Source organism: Pinus tabuliformis, chromosome 5_1 (genome assembly GCF_031772625.1).
Source record: "Pinus tabuliformis cultivar Carrire ecotype Pingquan chromosome 5_1, CPIR1, whole genome shotgun sequence".
NCBI lineage: Eukaryota > Viridiplantae > Streptophyta > Pinopsida > Pinales > Pinaceae > Pinus > Pinus tabuliformis.
The window spans coordinates 105,743,277-105,763,362 of record NC_142305.1 but is presented as its reverse complement, the minus strand read 5'-3'; the positions used below and the strand labels follow the sequence as shown (position 1 = coordinate 105,763,362).

Here is a 20,086-nt window from a genome sequence, read left to right as displayed (position 1 = left end):
GCATGCTACGAAACCACCTAAACATATAGCGCTGCGAAACTGCTAAAAAGGATTCATGTGCTTATTTGCAGACATTTGGCATTGAAATTTTGTCAGTGATAACACGACGAACAACATTGCAGAATACAGTGCAGTGGTTGAATTATTATCTGAATCTATTTCATTTGGAATTCGACGTTTGATAGTGAGGTTATATTCTGAACTTGTTGTATTACAGCTTAATAGAGTATATGCCATTAGAAATCCTGTGTTATTAAGGTTGTTTTTGAGAGTGCGTCTCTTGGAACGTGAATTTGATTACATTGAATATCAGCATATTCCAAGGTCTTTAAATACATTAGCAGAGGCAATTGCTTCTCGAATGTTGGACAGACATTTACGATAATCATGCAAGTAAATTTAAAAACATTTCATCACATATGTTAAACAAGATAAGCCGGTAATAATGATATATATATAGATAGGAGTGTGTCAAAAAATATACATCGTCTTCGATCATAGGTTGAAAAACACCTTATGATCGGCAAAAATGATAAGTACAAAAAACCAAAAATGTCATATGTGTCTACAAAAACGACTAGCCAATCACTGGTGGTGTTCTCTATATGAGACCACTGCCCGCGCTACCCTACACAAGAACCTCCTAAAAGGTCCTGGGACTGCGACCACATAGCGCTGAAGTCGAATGGGAATGTCATCTATGGTGGTCTCTGGTATATTCGCCGTCAGACGCTCTAGATCCTGTTCCAGCTCGGCCAAGGTCTCTGCGGCCGCATCCTATGGGGCTGGTGCTGGTACAGCTGGTGCTCTCCTCTCAAAAGCCCGGAGGTTGGCTGGACGTCGTGGACCTACATCTGCATTTTGAAAATTTGTACTGTCAGTTTGAGGCGATATATATAAAAACAAAAAAAATATATAATTTGAAAATTCATGAAAAATGAAATACCTCTGTCGTCCCACTGTTCTCCCTGTGGAAGAACCATGTCCGGATCATTCTGAAAATCCATTCCGGCATAAGGAAAGTCCTGAATAGCAAAGACCTGGTCCTCTAACCAGTGAAAATAACCAGCAGGGAATCGAACAACTGCCGCGCCCTCGTCAGGATGCCGGGCCATCACCGTAACCCATCGTATCAGCTTTGGCTCCCGAGGACCCAAGATATCAACAGTGAGATGCTGAGGGATCAGCATCGGAACTCTCTCTAAGGCAAAGCTCACAACTAGAGGCCCATATCCAAAGGTCTTCAGTTGTCCGTTCTTTGCCCTAGTCAGTTGGCCCTTCATGTTGGCCGACACAGCATCGCACCAGTTGAAGATGGTGCCTCGAAAACAGTCAATCGCCATCCGCATTTGGGACCCGGTGGCAATATGTAAAGCGACTGCGCCGCAAATTCTGGTAACCGTGAAAGCTATAACCATGAGTTCACGCCGAGAGATGTATTTGATTTCTATGCCTTTCGCATGGTTTTGATTGGGTATGCACCACTCTGCCCGGAGACTAGCAAGGGATTGGCCACCCGGCCTAGTCCCGGCTAGATTGAGTTGCTCGCCCCTATTTGGCAAGCCAATGAGAAAGTATATGTCAGAGGGCTCTATCTCGAGCTGGTGCCCTCCGATGTAAAAGCATTGCTCATGAATGTTCCATCTCTCAACCAGCCACTCCAAGAATCTCACCTGAGACCTCATGCAAGGTATGGCCCAGTATTTATATAGTCCGCATGATTTTAGGGCATCAATGGAAGGTTGGTGACCAATTGCGGCTAAATCAACGTCCTCGTGCTCTCTTTCTCTCCAATCCAACATGGTGAGTGCCCTACACACCAAGAAATAAAGATTAGAATTAATTTGGGAAAATTTAAATGGTTATTTTTGGGGTTTAGGGTTTCAAATTCCGCCCTTCGCGGGGTACGCACCCCGCGTTTAGGACACAGAGCGCCGGTACGCAGCTGGCCTGAAGGTGGGCTGCGTACCCCGACCTTTTTCCTGTGTAGGAAAAGGTCGGGGTACGCAGGTCACCCTTAGGGCACCTGCGTACCCCGCAGAGCGGTTTTTAAAACCTAAAACCCCCCAAAAACCAAAACTAAAACCTAAAAAAAAATTTTAATCGGATGAAAATGAATAGGAGGATGATGTGAAATACCTGGAAGAGACGGCGTTCGATTCTAACGGTCGGATTCTCCGCAATGACCACGGGAAGTTTCTTGCCAAAAGCCCTTTTCTCAACCTCAACATTAAAATGGTAAAAATGACATGGTAAAAAGTCTTTTTATAGGTTTTTTGGATGAATGAATGCTAGGTTTGTTTATTTTTCACCATGGAAGGATATTTTTCAATGTATTTTTGCCTATCTTAAACAGGTATGTGTAATGTGTCATTTTTTTGCAGGACAAAGGGATTTAGAGGGAAAATTGTCATTTTTCATGAACCAAAATATCAGAGTCATCTTTTAAGCCCTTTTCTGACTCCTAAAATATGAAAAGATTGCCGAGCGTTTCTTTTACACTCGTTAAAACGGAATTAAAAGACGGTCCCCTTATAGCCCTTTTCTGACCGTAAAAACAGGAAAAGTTTGTCGGGTTTTTGTCGTTTCAAACTCGATACTGGAAATAAAACGACGTGTCCTTGATCGCTTTTTACTTTTCAGGTCAGTGGCACTAATTATGAAAGTACTCCTGGGTCGCAAGATCAAGCGGTTCCCCCAGGTATTATTTTATACTTTTTCGGGCTTGAGGGACACAAATCTACGAAAAAGTTCAACTTGGAGTCTTCTTAAGTTTTTCAGACTCTCTAAAATTGAAAAACGCCGAGTTTCTCCTATACTGGACTCGTTAAAATTTCACAGTAAAGGACCTGTTCAATTACAAACAGGAACGAACCACTCCTTCCTAGGGTTCGAATCAAAACTAGGTTGGACTCATCCGAAGGATGAGCTTATAATCAAGCATATGTTATCCTCCTCAAGCTTGTTAAAACTAAAGAGGTACTTGCCAGAAATGGTGGGGGAAAAGAGAGAGGAATGAGCCTATTTGTTATCTTTTGTCTCAGAAGAAACTTTATTACCACTCTTGGACACGACACTTTTCATTCACCTGGGTTGGGAAATCCTTTACCTCACAGTTGATCAAACCACTTTGAAAGACTTCAGCGGGGTTTCGGGGATTAACTTTGAGTCATTCATCACCAAACCATCTGTTGTCTCGTTATGTGTTCAAGAGGTCTGCAAACAAAAATTTCATCTGCAAAATACCTTGTCATCCATTTTGACCATCCCTGAGTCAGTCCTTACAGCAACATTTCTTCAGCTTGAACAAATGATTTCATGTTGTGGGCTTGCCTGCAACGGGTCGCTTTCTATCGACATCAACACATTATCTAGAGAAATGACTTAGAAATCGTCAGTACCTTGAAGTCTGCATGCATCAATGGCAGGATTCTCGCCTTTGACGTCAGTTTACATCATTGACTCTCGATCGAAGGATTCCGTGAAATGTTCGACATCAACTCATTCATTCACATCTCATGGATTGTACTGGGTACTTTGAGAACCATTGACATTACTGGTGGTCTCTCTCACACTTGTTAACAGTTTACATCATCGACTGGTAATCAAGTGGTTTCTACCATGTTCGACATCAACTCATTTATTCGCATGGCTAGAATCGTACCAATTCGGGAAGCAGAAATGAAGACCCTGGATCTAGTTTCCACCATCCAGGCTGCGAGGAGTTTTGTATTCATTATCTAAGTAGACTAATCATAAACAGATGGCTGCGTCCATACTGTGTCTACAAAAGTCTATGATTATGATGTACTGCAAGGTCATTCCTGTATCAGAGTAGTTAGTCTGTTAGTTAAAGTTTTGATCTGAGTATGGGAATGCCTACCTCAGTGATGATATAATCTTATACATGTATTTTGTGTTGAAAATTGCAGGTTCTGACCAGGCTCTCCACGAGATAATCCTTGAAATGATAAAGCGCTTCACCCTTCCTAGATAATACAAAACCCTAATCTATTACAGGCTTCGCACTTTAGGGGGCAATCTGTTACACTAAAAAATGTCACCATGACTATTTACAGTTAGTATGGCTCTATCAACAGTCATGCTATCCTCCTGGGCAAGTCTTATGCCTCTGCTCTCCATGTCAAACTCCAAAAAGAGAGAAAGTCTTTATAAATGTATTTATCTCTGGGTACGCAGGTTCTCTCAACCTTACCTGCGGGTACGCACCCAATGTTCACAGAAGCTGTGTACTTGTACGCTCTGTATGTAAAGGGGCAGGTGCGTACCCCTGTAAAGGTCAAAATGCGCAAGTTTCATCTTTAAAAAGTTACTTATGGTCATTTCTAGAGCATTCTAGAAGGTTGTTCGGCGTGTATTGAGCGCCTCCAGATGGTTCATGTACCCCTACCAAAGAGGAACTTATCCCATCAATGAGGGAGCTATCCCATCCAAAGAGGGGATTATCCCATTGATGGTGGACCTGAATAACTTCCTCTAGACCACTATAAATACAGGCATTGGGCCAGAAGGAGGAGAGGTTGGAAGCTAAACATTTCTAACGGTAGATGCTGCTGGAATTAGGACTCCCATTTAGAAGCTTGTGAGGAGAGATTGCCATCTTTTCTTGTTCTATTTGGAAGTGGGTGAGCTTTGTCAAAGTAAAGGAGAACTCTTGATGGACCCTGGGAGGGACTTGCACAACACCAAGGCTCAGGTTGTAATTGTTCCTTTTGTTTCCTATTAATGCAAATGAGTCCATTCTTCTCAATAACTTGTTATTTATGAGTTGTTTCATGTACTCCTTGGTCTATGTGTTAAATATGTTTTATTCTATGAGATTATCAAGTGCTATTTAATCGTTTGATTGTTAGTGGATGCAGGTTTCAAAGTGAAGGAGGAGCTCATCCGGATCAGTGAGGCTGGACTGCTACAACAGCGTTGGATTACAGGTAGGATCTAAACACTTGATTTCTTATATAGTAAATGCATGTTTAGAGAAGGATTGCTCTTGTTTGTCTTGTTTGTCACTAGAGAGTCTTAGGCTCCTAGGGAGGTTGGTTGTGTCCGCACTATCAACTCTTTCCGCCTGACAGGAGGTGAATCTGCGTGAAGCAAGAAGGCTTTGTTGAAAATTGGCAACAAGAAATAGCTAAAAATAGAAGTGCTAAAAATAGCAGTTTGGGTATCAGTGTTGGATTGGGCAACAGGGAATGAAAAATGGAAGTGCTAAAAATAGAAGTTCTATTTTTAGCATTTCAAGTTGGATTCCTATTTTTAGACAGTCCCTAGTCTAAAGTAGGAAGTAAAATTTGAATTTGGTCTTACCAGTGGTTTGAATATTAATTAAATAATTCTCCATGAATTAATTAGTTAAGGAAAATCAAACTTGAAGTCTTTGTGAGAACATGCAATAATTTCTCCACTAATTGGGGAATGTGTCCTTGATTTGCTCCACTGATTGAGGAATTAAGGATGAGCTCTATATTGAGAGGATTAGTTGACTTAGTTTAACTTAGTCAAGTTCAGTTAGATTAATTTAACAAGCTGTTAAATTAATGAGATTCAGTTTGCTGATGCTTGCATGCATGTGACAACCGTTATTTTCAAATAACTATGTATTCACTCATGGATAACTGATGCATGTCAGTTTTGTCAGAGACCCAGTTGAGATCAGATGTGGGACAATGTACTATCAGTTGGATGAATATTTTTCCTATAAAGGAAGCTCATCCATGATGAGAATTTATCTCCTTCAAGTTTGTGCAGTTAGATTAGAGGTTAGTGAGTGTGTGAAGAGGCAAATTCACATAGGTGGCAGCACTGGACCCCAAGGAAACTGCACAAGGAAATAGGAGGTTTGGAGGGTAGAGGAGAAGGTTTGTGAGAAGCTTTTGACTCTCTATGAGCAGCAGAGGGATTGTACTGAGAGCTAGATAGATTTCGAGCTAAGGCTTTGTGTAATCCGGACTATATTTCCACTTGTATGATAATACAGAGATGGGGTTTTAGGCAGGTGCTTTCCCCGAGTAAATTCTTCTGTGTTATGTGTGATTGATTCCTTCTTATCAGTTATATGTGTTCTTATTGATGTTGCTCATGATTGATTAAGATTTCGCTAAATTGTTTGTAGAAGTAGATCAAGTGTTTTGTTTTAGTACATTGCATTACCAGGTTGATCTATAGGTGGGAAGCTCATCCATGGTATAAATCCTCATCTGATAAAAAGTTCTACATGTTATCAAAGCTAGCTGACTTGTAGGAAAAATTCTACAAAATTCTACATGGTATCGGAGCACAGGTGATCAAGGAGAGAACATTATACTGAGAGGAGATTTCAAAGTTTTGAGTTTTGGGCCAAGAGTTTGCAGAGCAGATCTGAAAATTTCTGTACAAAATTTTCAGAAATAAATAGAATATTTGGATTCCTTGTGGAAAAATACCCAAAATCAAAAAGAAAATTGGCTGAATTGGAGTTCAGATGAGGGAGATATTGTTGATTTAAAATTTGTTCTTTTTCTAGAAAATTTCGTGACGGCAAGAAAGTTGAAATAGATTGGTGTGCTAGCCAATAACCTATATGCACTTGAGGTACAAGATGCGTGAAAAGCCTTGAAGAGCAAGGAAAAGGTTAGATACTTGGTGATTTAGAGGGAGAGTAAATTACCTCTCAACATGCATCACCAGAAGAAGTCTCAGACAATTGTGGAGGAGTCACGATTGGTGCAGCAGCTTCAGGAGGTTGTGGAGCAACCACAACTAGAGAAGCTTAGAGGAGATCAAGTAGAGACATCTATTCATGCAGAGACCTCCAGTAGAGGGAAATTTCGAGCCAGGTGGGCTGAGGGATCCCATGCAGCCCTACCTCCAAGTAGGAGGTGGGGTGATGTGGAGTGATCGTCCCAAGGAGGAGGGGCAAGATCCTTGAGGTACCCAACCTCTTTGATTGGAATTTGCTACGAGAGCCCCGATGAGTAGTAGCAGAACTAACTGAGTGGGTAGAGACAGATGCAGATGGAGTGGTAGAGAGAGCTACAGTGCAGGGAATCCCAAGACAACGCAGAGCATGCAAGCTGCAACAATGTGAGAGGAACAAGTGTGTTGCACAGTGCAGGGTAGCACAAAGAAGGGTGCAACAGTGCGAGATGCGTGGAGATGTTGCAGTAGCGCAAAGGTCAGAGAGGGAGCACTTGTCAGAAGTAGGTAGAGCTTCAGCATCAGAGTATGTTTCTAGCCCAATAGAGAGGTCAATTGGGAGTTTTTATTTGTTCCGAGAGTTACTGGAGCAACCACACTTGGTAGATGCGTTACATGTAAAACATTCCAGAGGTATAGGATTGGGTTCGAGAGGAAGCCTTTCTTATTGAGAGGGAGTGTTGAAAATTGGCAACAAGAAATTGCTAAAAATAGAAGTGCTAAAAATAGCAGTTTGGGTATCAGCGCTGGATTGGGCAAGAGGGAATGAAAAATGGAAGTGCTAAAAATAGAAGCTCTATTTTTAGCAATTCAAGTTGGATTCCTATTTTTAGACAGTCATTGGTCTAAAGTAGGAAGTAAAATTCGAATTTGGTCTTACCAGCAGTTTGAATATTAATTAATTAATTCTCCATGAGTTAATTAGTTAAGGAAAATCAAACTTGAAGTCTTTGTGAGAACATGCAATAATTTCTCCACTGATTGGGGAATGTGTCCTTGATTTGCTCCATTGATTGAGGAATTAAGGATGAGTTCTATATTGAGAGGATCAGTTGACTTATTTTAACTTAGTCAAGTTCAGTTAGATTAATTTAACAAGTTTTTAAATTAATGAGATTCAGTTTGTTGATGCTTGCATGCATGTGACAACTAGTATTTTCAGATAACTGAGTATTCACTCATGGATAACTGATGCATGTCAGTTCAGACAGAGACCCAGTTGAGATCAGAGAAGGGATAGTGTACTATCAGTTGGATGAATATTTTTCCTATAAAGTAAGCTCATCCATGATGAGGATTGATCTCCTTCAGGTTTGTGCAGTTAGATCAGAGGTTAGTGAGTGTGTGAAGAGGCCAATTCACACAGGTGGCAACACTGGAACCCAAGGAAAACTGTACAAGGAAATAGGAGGCTTGGAGGGCAGTGGAGAAGGTTTGTGAGAGGCCTTTGACTATCTATGAGCAGCAGAGGGATTGTACTGAGAGCTAGATAGCTTTCGAGCTAAGGCTTTGTGTAATCCAGACTATATTTCCACTTGATTGATAATACAGAGTTGGGGTTTTATGCTGGTGGTTTCCCCAGTGATATATTTTGTGTTATGTGTGATTGATTCCTTCTTATGAGTTATATGTGTTCATGCTTGATGTTGCTCATGGTTGAATAGCTTCCACAAAGTTTATGGTAGATATAGATCTAGTATTATGCTTTAGTACATTGCATAATCAGTTTGATTTGCAGGTGAAATTTGTACATGATATCAGTGAGCTAGCTGATTAGTAGAGAAAATTCTACAAGCTTTGTCTAGAACTAAAGAAGGAAGAGGAGGCCACTGCTGCGTGAAAAGGGTTTCTGAAGGAAAATTGTTACTCACTGAAAAATCTGGGTATTTGTGAAAAACTATTCCTTTTTTCTTCGAAAGCAAATTTTTCCAGAAATTATTTGTTGTGGGTTAAAGAAAACCAGTGAATTTTTTTTCCAGAAAACTGTAGTGTTTTTTTTTTAATTGAAGAAAAGAATTTCCTAGTTTATTGGAGTAGGTTTTCTGTCCAGTTTTTTTTGAAAAGAAAAAAAGGAAACTCAAGTAACCAGGAAACCCTAGGAGGTGAAAGACAAAAACCATAGAAGTTGAAAGACCGAAACCCTAGGAGGAAAGAAATGGCTAAAATAACAAATGCAAAGTTCAAGGTGGAGAAATTCACTAGCCATAACAAATTTTCTCTTTGGAAACAGAAAGTTAGGGATTTGTTGGTGCAACAAGGGTTACGCAAAGCTTTGGACGGGACAAATAAGAAACCTACTAGCATGAAAGATTCAAACTGGGAGGACTTAGATCCCGAGCTCTCAGTACCATCAGGTTATGCCTGGCAGATGAAGTTCTCTTCAACATTGTTGAAGAGAGTACAACTTTAGGCTTATGGGAAAAAACTGGAAAAACTATATATGACAAAGTTGTTAACCAATAGAATTTATTTGAAAATACAATTGTACAATCTTTGAATGAAGGAGGGTTCAAAAGTTGCAAAGCATTTAAATGTTTTTAATACACTTATATGCCAATTATCAGATATGTAAGTTAAAATTCAGGAAGAAGACAAAGCTATAACCTTGTTGTGTTCTCTGCCCAAGTCATGGGACCTCTTCGTAACTTCAATTAGTTTGAGCACCGCTGATTCTTTGAAATTTGAATCAGTTGTGGGAACTCTCTTATCTGAATAAGTACGAAGGAAATCCAGTACTGAAACACCTGCACCAAAAGCCATGATAGCTAGAGGACGGTCAAAGGAAAGAGGAGAAAAACTAAGGGGGATCTTCCAGATCTAAATCAAAGGGAAAGAAGTGTAAGGCAAAATGTTGGCATAGCAACAAAATTGGACATCTTAAGAAAGACTGTTGGGAACAAAAAGACTCTGATAACCCGAAGAAGGAAGCAAATCAGTTTGATTCAGGTATGACAGACGAAGTTTTATCTGCTAAAGAATTATGTATGATAGATGAAACTTTACCTGTATGTAATGTCTCTCAGGGTTTTGAAAGTTGGCTATTAGACTCTGGTGCTTCTCATCACATGTGTCCACACAGAAATTGGTTTACTTCATATGAAGATGTAAATGGTAGTTCTGTGTTTATGGGTAATAATGTATCATGTCAGACTATTGGGATGGGAAATATTAGGATTAAAATGTATGATAACACAGTTAGAACATTAACTAGTGTTAAACATGTACCTGAATTGAAGAAAAAATTGATTTCTTTAGGAGTGTTGGATTCAGATGGTTATAAGTTTACAGGTCAGAATGGAGTGCTGAAAGTCTCTAAAGGTGCCCTAGTTTTTATGAAAGCAGAAAAGGTCAGAAATCTTTATAGACTCAAAGGAAGTACTCAAGTCAGTTAAGTAGTGATTGTGTTCGAAAAAGAAGAAGAAGGTACTCGCCTATGGCATCAGCTATTAAGTCACATGAGCGGGAAAGGTCTTCAGGTACTGATGAAACGTAAATCACTTCCTGATCTGAAATCTTTGAAGCTGGATTTCTGTAAACATTGTGTGTATGGAAAACATTGTAAACAAAGATTTAAAACTAGAAATCATAATAGTAAAGACATTTTAGACTATATTCATTCTGATCTGTGGGGACCATCTCCTGTTGTATCATATGGAGGTGCTCTATATTTTTTAAAGTTTATTGATGATTTCTCCCGTAAAGTTTGGGTCTCTATGCTAAAAAAGAAAGCTGATGTATTTAATATCTTTAAACAATTTAAAGCAATGGTAGAGAAAAGAACATGAAAATCAATTAAATGTTTAAGAACTGACAATGGTGGTGAATTTACTTCAATAGAATTTCAACAATATTGTAAGGATGAAGGAATTGTTAGACACAAAACTCTTGTTTATACTCCTCAACAAAATGGTGTTGCTGATCGTATGAATCAGACTCTTATGGAAAGATCCAGAAGCATGATCAGCAATGCTAACCTACAAAAGGAGTTGTGAGCAGAAGCAATATCCACTGCTTGTTATTTAGTTAACAGATCACCTTCAGTAGTAATTAATTGTAAAATTCATGAAGAAGTTTGGTCAGGTTAGACTTAATATTATTCACATTTAAGGATATTTGGTTTTGATGCTTATGCTCTTATTCCTAAAAATCAGCATTCAAAATTAGATCCAAAATCGAAATGTTATGTATTTGTTGGATATGACTATGCAGTGAAAGGATACAGGTTGTGGGATCATACATCGCGGAAGATAGTCATTAGTAGAGATGTAACATTTGATGAATCTTCTCTTTTAAAATCAAATGTTGAAAGAATTGAACAGGAACAGGTATCGCCAAATCAACAAATTCAGTTGGAGGCTAGACCTTTCGGTGACAGTCAAAAGGAAGAAGAGACTTCTAGAGAAAAAGGTGTTGAAGATACAAAGGAAATTGCTGAAGTTTCTAAACCAGTTCAGCAACTAGTCACTCTAAGAAGGTGTACAAGGGAAAGAAAAACTCCCAAAAGGTATGAAGATTCTACTTCATCTTTTGCTTTGATTACTGAATATGGGGAACCTTCTTGTTATGAGGAAGCAGTAGATGATACAGCTAAGGAAAAATGGAAAACGGCTATGGAAGAAGAAATGGATTCCTTAGCCAAGAACAATACCTGGGATCTTGTAGAACTTCCTGAAGGGAGAAGTGTTGTTGGATGCAAATGGGTCTTCAAAATGAAACGAAAAGTTGATGGAAGTATCGAAAGGTATAAGGTGAGACTGGTAGCAAAAGGGTATTCCCAAGTTGAAGGTATCAACTTTCATGAGATTTTTCCACCAGTTGTAAACTTGTTTCTATTCGTACTGTGTTGGCACTAACTGCATTACTTAACCTTGAGTTAGAACAGTTAGATGTTAAAAAAACTTTTCTACATGGTGATTTGAATGAAGAGTTATATATGGAACAACCAGAAGGTTTTCTACAAGGTCACAGTAGAAGATTAGTTTGCAAGCTCAAGAAATCATTGTATGGTCTTAGGCAGTCTCCCAGACAATGGTACAATAAGTTTGACTCCTTCATGGTGAGCTAGAACTTTATTAGAAGTGAGTATGATCATTATGTATACTTCAAGAGTTTCAATGGAATATTCATTATCTTAGCTTTGTATGTTGACAAAATGCTTATTGCAAGCAAAAGCATGGAAGAGATCAACAGGTTAAAGGCTCAGCTCTCTAGGATGTTTGATATGAAGGATCTTGGAGCAGCAAAACATATCTTGGGCATGGAGATACACAGAGACAGGAAAAATGGTAAGCTTTGGTTATCACAGCAGAAGTATGTGGAGAAATTACTTGAAAAGATCTGTATGAACAATGTGAAACCTGATAATGTTCCATTATCTTCCCAATTTTAAGCTTTCTTCAGTTTTGAGTCCTAGAACTGATGAAGAAAATCAGTATATGTCTCATGTACCATATGAAAATGTTGTATGCAACTTAATGTATGTGATGGTATCTACAAGACCTAACATTTCACATGCAGTTGGAGTTGTCAGTAGGTTCATGGTAAATCCAGGTGAAGAAAATTGAAGAGCAGTGAAATGGGTGCTTTGATATCTAAGAGGCACAAGTGACCATTGCATCATATTTAATGGTAGTGAAGGATCAATCTGCAGATATGTAGATGTTGATTGTGTAGGTGATTTGGACAAAAGAAGATCTACTACAGGTTATGTCTTTTCTCTTGCAAGTGGAGCAATTAGTTGGATGTCAAAGCTTCGAGAAATATTTGTGTTTTCCACTACCGAAGCTGAATATATAGCTGCTTCATATGCCAATAAAGAAGCAATCTGGTTGAAGGGTCTACTTGATGAGATTGGAAGGACACAGGAGAAAGTGAATGTACTTTGTGACAGTCAGAGTGCTATTCATTTGGCTACAAATCCTGCTTATCACAACAGAACCAAGAACATTGATGTAAGGTATCATTTTTTGAGACATGTGATCGATGGCGGAAAAGTAACTCTTCAAAAGGTCCATACACGGGAGAATTATGTAGACATATTCACAAAGCCAGTTACAGTAGAGAAGCTGTGATGGTGTTTAGCTTCTCTTGGCTTGCAGAAGAGATGATGAGTGGGCATGGGCAAGGGATTAGGAAAATTGTTGTCAAGGTGGAGTTTGATGGTAATTGAAAACTAATTAATGTAAATTTGGGTAAAATTGTATTAGTTATTGACAAGTTAGTTTCATACCGAATCAATAGTTATGTAACTAAGGAGGCTCATATAAAACTGATGAATGCCAAAACTATTGTGGATGGAGAATCATTTATTGATTGAATAGAAATTCCAATCCCTTACCCCATGGATGTTTCCTTGACACCCTATCAGGGTTTTACCACGTAAATCTTGAGTTTTTACCTCTATGGTTGTGTTCAGTTTCATTCCTTTCTTGTTTAGATCACCTCTCGTAACTACAAAATAAAGAGAAGTATTCTTGAATCACTATATTTTATGTCTCTAATTATTGCATGCGATTATGATATGTTAAGTTCTGGGTTTACATTATAATGTCAAATTGATGCGCGAATGTATCTATTTCTATCTGTTATTTGAATGCAAGTAATAATGTATGTTTACGCGAGGGTAATATTAATCGCATGATAAATCTGGCTAACCACTAAGATAATTAGGGAACAGGATAGTAACATAGTCACAGGGGCGTAAAAGTTCCTGAATCATTGTTTAAGATTGTGCGAAGGACAATTAGATACCTTCGCGGAGGTTCTGAAAGACGGAAGAGGAAATACATCGATAAGCCCTAAAAGGCTTATCGATCTGTATGAAGGCAAGGATTGAGGTAGAAAACTGACATCACAACCATCTGAGGGTGCGGAAACGTGGTTTATGCATCCCCCCATACTGCTTTAGGTGAGACTTCAATTCGTGCTCCGCAGACTGATGTCGAAAGGGCCAGTAGTGTAGGGATTTTCTTGGCTGCCTAACGTTGAACCTGGGTCAGGACCCATCAAGCCAACAAGATCCCAGAGTATGCCCAGGTGGGAGATATCCCATGCCAGTATCAGAGGCACACAATGGGGGTATCAGACCAGATTCATGAACTGCTGAATCGCGTAGTACGAGCAGTTACATGCTACCATGAGCACCATGCTAATAGTTCATAGGTATAGCATTCTACATTTTTTAGGCCTACGAGCCACGAATGTATTTGAACACATATATTATTTTTTAGGGTTTTGGTGTATGAAAAACATTATAGACACACACACACACACACACACACACACACATATATGTTATATTTCCTTGTTTACTATGGTACAAATGTTTTGTTTTTGTTTTTCACATGTTTTGCAAATGTCTATCCAACATATAATTAGCTAATGCATCTGTCAATGTATTCATATGCCTAGGAATATGTGATGAGCCCCATAAATGGGTAATTATATGGGCTCATTTTTCCTCCTAACGTAGTTAAATCAACCATTCTCTTAGCTTATTGCATGTTTTTTTTTATTATATTTATGCTTAGGGAGTGAGTTAGGTTAGTTATGATGCCATGACATCTAATATGTGTTTAATGCAGATTTTTGTTGAATTTTGAAGACAAAGTCAAAGATTCAATGGAAAATTGGCAGCAATAATTCAAAGTGGACCAAGGAGAAGATTTATAGGAGGGAATCCCCCTCATTTATTACTCCGCACTTCGAATTCTCCTTCATGCAGCTCGGAGCACAAACAGCCAAATCAAGGCACTAGGAGGCAACCGAGCAAATGGAGGATAACTTATGTTTATCTCAAGTTTTGGGAGCCAAGCCTCCCTTTTTTTAAGGAAGTTGTTGGGAGCTTCAGTTGTATAAGTAGAGAGGCCTAGGGACTCACTAGGGTCGAATTTTTGTTGAACTTTTGTTGTAGTTTTTCTCTGCTAAATTTCGAGCTTACTTTTGGTGACAGTTTCATGTAATCTTATTACTATTTTGATAATAAAGATAAGATCCTTTTTGAGCTAGCACTGAGTTACCTTAGAGGGTTGAAGCTCTTGGGTTAGGGCCCAATCCAAGCAGCCAAACTCCTCTTGTTTGTATTTATATGCTTTGTTTCAATTTATGGATTAGTTGTTGTAGATGAATTTCTTACTTGGTTAAGAATAGGTTGCCTTTGGTGATTTAGAAGGTTGTTTCCATTGGTGTTTCCTATATAGCAGGTTAAAAAGTTATAGAAAGAAGATACAAAAGGGCAGAAATAGTGCCTTGGCCTCCTTTCCTCCCTTTGGGACCATGAACTAAGGCCAAGACGCTCTTCCTGCCACAAAAACACAGATTTTCCTTCTCCATAGGATTTCTAGTGTTGCAGTTTGTTAGAAGGTTAATGCTTTGCTTTAGATCTCTTTCACCATGCTCATTTTTGTCTTTGCAATAAGTCTTCTTCGATGCTTTCCCTCATTATAGCATTTTACAACATTTCTTTCCATAGCTCATAAGTAGATTAGCTTGATGCAAAATTCTGTTTTTTGATGTACTTAATTTCCTTGTTTTCTTGATTTCATTGTTTGACTGTTAGTTATTTGCAGTAGATTTCTTCTCATAGTAGGTCAGCCTATCAGCCATCACATTCTCTCCCTGATCTATGCTCTACATGTCACCCAAATTTCACCTCAAATCTGCCTTAGTTTTTTGTGTTTTTCCATAGGGTTTCTTCCTCTCTCCCGACCATCTTTCCCTCTCCTAGTGATCCTTGGTGAACCCTAGGCACCTAACACATCATCCTAGCCTTCATCTACCCTTTCCACCCACTCCCACACCTTTAAAACCTTCAAAATTGCTCTCGACATCTTCTTGTAGACCTCCTGTAGATCCCCTGTGTTCTCCTGTAGATTTTCTTGTAGGCTTCCTTTTGAAGGCTGATTGCGGGAAACGTCTCCAGAAGGCCACCTGAGACCTCCTAGGACCCATCCACACCATCCTACATCCTCTCAACTCCAAAAACCGCCCTCCATCGCCACCTATTCACTTCCACATTCACAAACAAATAAATTACATGCATGACAAATTCACATAAAAATACATAAAAATCCAAAAAGATGTTTTTTCCTCATTTTCTTCTAGAAATAGCTTGAGTAGGTGTTGTTTACTTCTTTGAGTAGTTAATGGAATTCATTTCATCGTTTTGATATTTCTTTCTGCAAAAGTAGGATTAGTTGGTTAAGTAGGTTTTTGCTACGTTTACTTTACATTTCAGTCTTTTTCCTTTCTGCAAGTAGAGTAGCCTCTATAGAGTAAGCTTTCCTTTCTTTCATCACATATAGAGCTTCTTCTGGAATCCATAGAAATTGGCTTGAGCTCCTAGTGATCTTGCGTCAGTTGACCAAGTGACAACCTGCAGTAAGAACTAGTACTTGTGCATAGAGCATCGTCACTTCCAAGTTTGTTACGAACTACTAGGTTGATAAGAGTAAAGTAGGCAGGCCAGGAGTTGTAGCATTATTGCTGCGATACTGGTGCTTACCACTTTTTGGTGCCATTGTCGGGGAATAGTCAGAGTATTCTGTGATTACTGCTTTCTTCTATTTCTTCTTGCAAACTTCTGCTAAGTAGTTTATTTTAGCAAAAGTAGAATAGTTGTTTCTTTCAGTTTCTGTATTTCCTTGCTTTTCTTTTCAATTCTGCAAATATCATTTCAGCAAAAGTAGAATAGTTGTTTCTTTTAGTTTTTGCATTTCCTTGCTTTCCTTTTCAATTCTGAAAATTTCATTTCAGCAAAAGTAGAATAGTTGTTTCTTTCAGTTTTTACATTTCCTTGCTTTCCTTTTCAATTCTGCAAATTTCATTTCAGTTAGTTGCAATTTGTATTGTTCAATCCATTTCAGTTTTGCAGGTACAATCAGTGAAAAAAAACAAAAACCAACCAAAAAGATTTCCTTTCATGCCTCGTAGGAATAGAGATAATTCAGGAAAATTCTTGCCCAACACCCCCACTACATCACACAGCCAACCTTCTCTCTTCTTCAGTAGCAGTGATCAGGAAGAACCATTAGGTGAACAACCAGAGATATTTGAAGAAACTATAGGGGAAGAAGAAGAAGAAAACATCCCTCTTGAGCCAATGGCTGAAAACAGAAATGCTAGGGGAAATGGAGAGAGAATAGAGGGTACCTTTCCCATTCAGGAGACCAATGGGGACACCAAAATGAAGAATATAAGTCCTTCAGCCCTACCTCACTTCCATGGTTTGACTACAGAAGATCTTGACACCTTCTTGTTTGAGTTTACTATCATCTGTCGAACCTATGACTACGCATAATATGAGCAAAAGTTGAAACTATTCCCTTCTACTCTCAAGGATGCAGCATTGCGCTGGTTCATGGGGTTACTTGGAAATAACATCACAACTTGGGCTCAAATGCAACAGGCCTTTAATAACAAATATCAAGACTACTGTAGGTCAAAATATACCAAGGAAGAAATCTTCTGAATGACCATGGGAAGTGATGAATCCTCGGAAGATTATGAAGAGAGGTTCCAGCTCAGTTACAAAAGGGCAGGTGCACACTTGACCCTAAATCTCTGAAGTTGGTTCTACTTAGGGGAATCCTAGAAGACCTTCTAGATAAACTCCATCTATTGGCTGGGGGAGACATCTACCAACTATCTTATGAGGACATAAAGACTATCTTTAGAAACCATTCTAGAGTAGCCAGAAAGAGAGGTAGGGGGAGTCAACCCATAGCCAGTACCTCCTCTTCCAATTCATCCATCAGAGATGAACTTAGAAACATGCTGGAAGACTTCAAAAGTGAGATGTTGCAGGCTCTTGCCATGCAATGGATACCTTCCATATCAAAAGGAAGCAAGAGGAAGCAGAGAGGGCTTTAGCCATATTTTGTCCTAGATGCACTAGGAGGCATCCTAGGAACGAATGTCCCTTGAAATCTATAGAGGTTTGTTTAGTCTGTGAAGAAGATCATTCTACAGATAAGTGCCCTTCCTTTCCGGGACTTAAAGTTGTATACCAGGGGGGCGAAGGAGCCACTGAACCACTTGTTGGGTTGTGTTATATTCTTTCCACAACTAACCCACGTAGTGAATTGGGGGGGTGGAGCCCCCCCTTCGTTGCGCCGATTGCACAGCGGGGGGGTCATAGGGGGGCTGGCAGTCCCCCTTGTCCGGGGGTTTGAGGGGGGCGGGTAGCCCCCCTCTACGGGGTCAGGGGCAGCGCCCCGGGAAAATTTTTGTTGGACCCTATATTAGGTTGGGCGAACCTACCTATGGTTTTCGGTCCTTGGTTTTGGACACGATGGTTTTCGGTCCATGGTGTTGGATACTTTGGCATGTATAAATATGTATTGTAACATTGAAAGGAATATAATGAAAAATCAAGCCGGTAGTCCCAGTTTGGGGATCCAGGGGAAAATCTCTGTGTATATGTGTTTTATGTGTTATGCTCTCGCATTGTTTATTTTTCTATGATTTAGAATTCGTATGCAGGTAATTTCTGTACAGGGTTAAAACCTACATTTGGTATCAGAGTTGTTTTGGCTTCAAGGGGACAGCTTTGTTGCTGAGGGGTTTCGCTCGGGCCTGTGGTAGACCCTGTTCATTGGGAGATCTGCGGGATTGATTCTGGTGGTGAAAGAAGATGGCGAGCAGCGGAAAGATAGAGATCGAGAAGTTCAATGGTCAGAGTTTTGAGTTGTGGAAACTCAAGATGGAGGATCTGTTGGTGGATAAAGATCAGTAGATCGCTGTAGATCTAGGTACTAAACCAACGGGAGTGACCGATGAAGAATGGAAGAAGTTGGATCGGAAGGCAAAGAGCACAATATGATTGTGTGTCTCAGATTCAATATTGCTAAATGTATCAGGGGAAGCTACGGCGAAGGCTTTGTGGGACAAGTTAGGGACTTTGTACAAATCTAAGTCTCTGGTGAATAAATTGTTCCTACGGAAAACGCTGTATAACCTGAGGATGAAAGATGGAGACTCGGTGGTAGAGCATATGAACGCATTTAATACTATGGTAAGTCAGTTAGCGTCTGTTGATATTAAAATTTCAGATGAAGATAAGTGCATCAGTTTGTTGTGTTCTCTACCAGATTCGTGGGATAGTCTAGTTATTGCGATAGGTAGCAATGCAACTGCTTTGCAGTTTGATGAAATAGTCTCAGCCTCGCTAACATAGGAGATCAGACGAAAAAATATGGAGAGCCAAAATGGTGATGCCTTGTCTGTGCGAGGACGATCCCAGAATAGAAACAAAAATAAGTCATCGAGTGGGAGATCTAAATCTAGAGGGAGATCTAAATCTCCAGGAAAACCTGTAAAGGTGGTGTGATGGAAATGCAGAAAGGAAGGGAACTTCAAAAGGGACTGTAAATCTAAAGCTCCTGATAAAGGAAAGGGATCTGATGATGCTCCTTCTGCAGAGGTGAAAACCACCTCAGATGAAGGTGGGGATGTGTACTTAGCTTCTTCAAGTACACATGTAGATCATGAGGCATGGTTGATTGACTCAGGTGCATCCTTTCACTTCACTCCCCATAGAGAGTGGTTCTACGAGTATCAGAAATACGATGGTGGTGATGTCTTCTTAGGAGATGATAGGAAGGCTAGAATCATTGGTCGCAGAAAAGTAAAGTTGAAGTTGCAAGGTGGAAGGGTTAGAACACTTCCGGGTGTTCTGCATATTCCTGCATTGGCCAGAAATCTGATTTTTGTAAGCAAGTTGGATGATGCAAGTGTAAAAACAGTGTTCGAGAAGGATACCTGCAAGATGGTTCGGGGAGCACTAGTATTGATGTGGGGAGTTTGGACTGTAACTTTGTACAAGCTGCAAGGTAGCACTGTTGTTGATGGGTGCAACAGTTCTGTGGTTCCTGAAAGTGGAGCTGAAAACCTAGTTGTCTCTGGAGAGAAGACCATGCTGTGGCATCAAAGGCTTGGACATATTGGAGAGAAGGGCCTTCGAATACTTCATGGTAAAGGTATGGTAGAAGGTATGAGTAATAGCTCTCTATATTTTGATTTCTGTGAAAATTGTGTATATGGGAAGCAGAATCGGGTGAGTTTCCCCTCTGGTGCTAAGAGGGCAAAACAGATATTAGAGCTTGTGCACAGTGATGTGTTTGGACCTATGAAAGTTCCATCACTGGGTAAGTCTATGTACTATGTATCATTTATAGATGACTGCTCAAGGAATACATGGATATATTTCCTTAAGAAGAAATCTAAAGTCTTTGATAGGTTTAAAGAATTTAAGGCTCTGGTGGAAAATCAGACAGAGAAGAAGATAAAGGTGTTGAGGACAGATAATGGTGGAGAGTTTTGCAGCAAAGAATTTGAAGAATTCTATAAGAAGTGTGGTATAGCATGACAGAATACTACTCCATATACACCT

General features: G+C 39.6%; 1 pseudogene; it reads right to left on the bottom strand.

Annotated features, from left to right (window-relative positions):
• LOC149163651 (zeaxanthin epoxidase, chloroplastic pseudogene) overlaps positions 1-20,086 on the bottom strand; it is a 97,330-nt pseudogene that overhangs the window by 1,801 nt on the left and 75,443 nt on the right.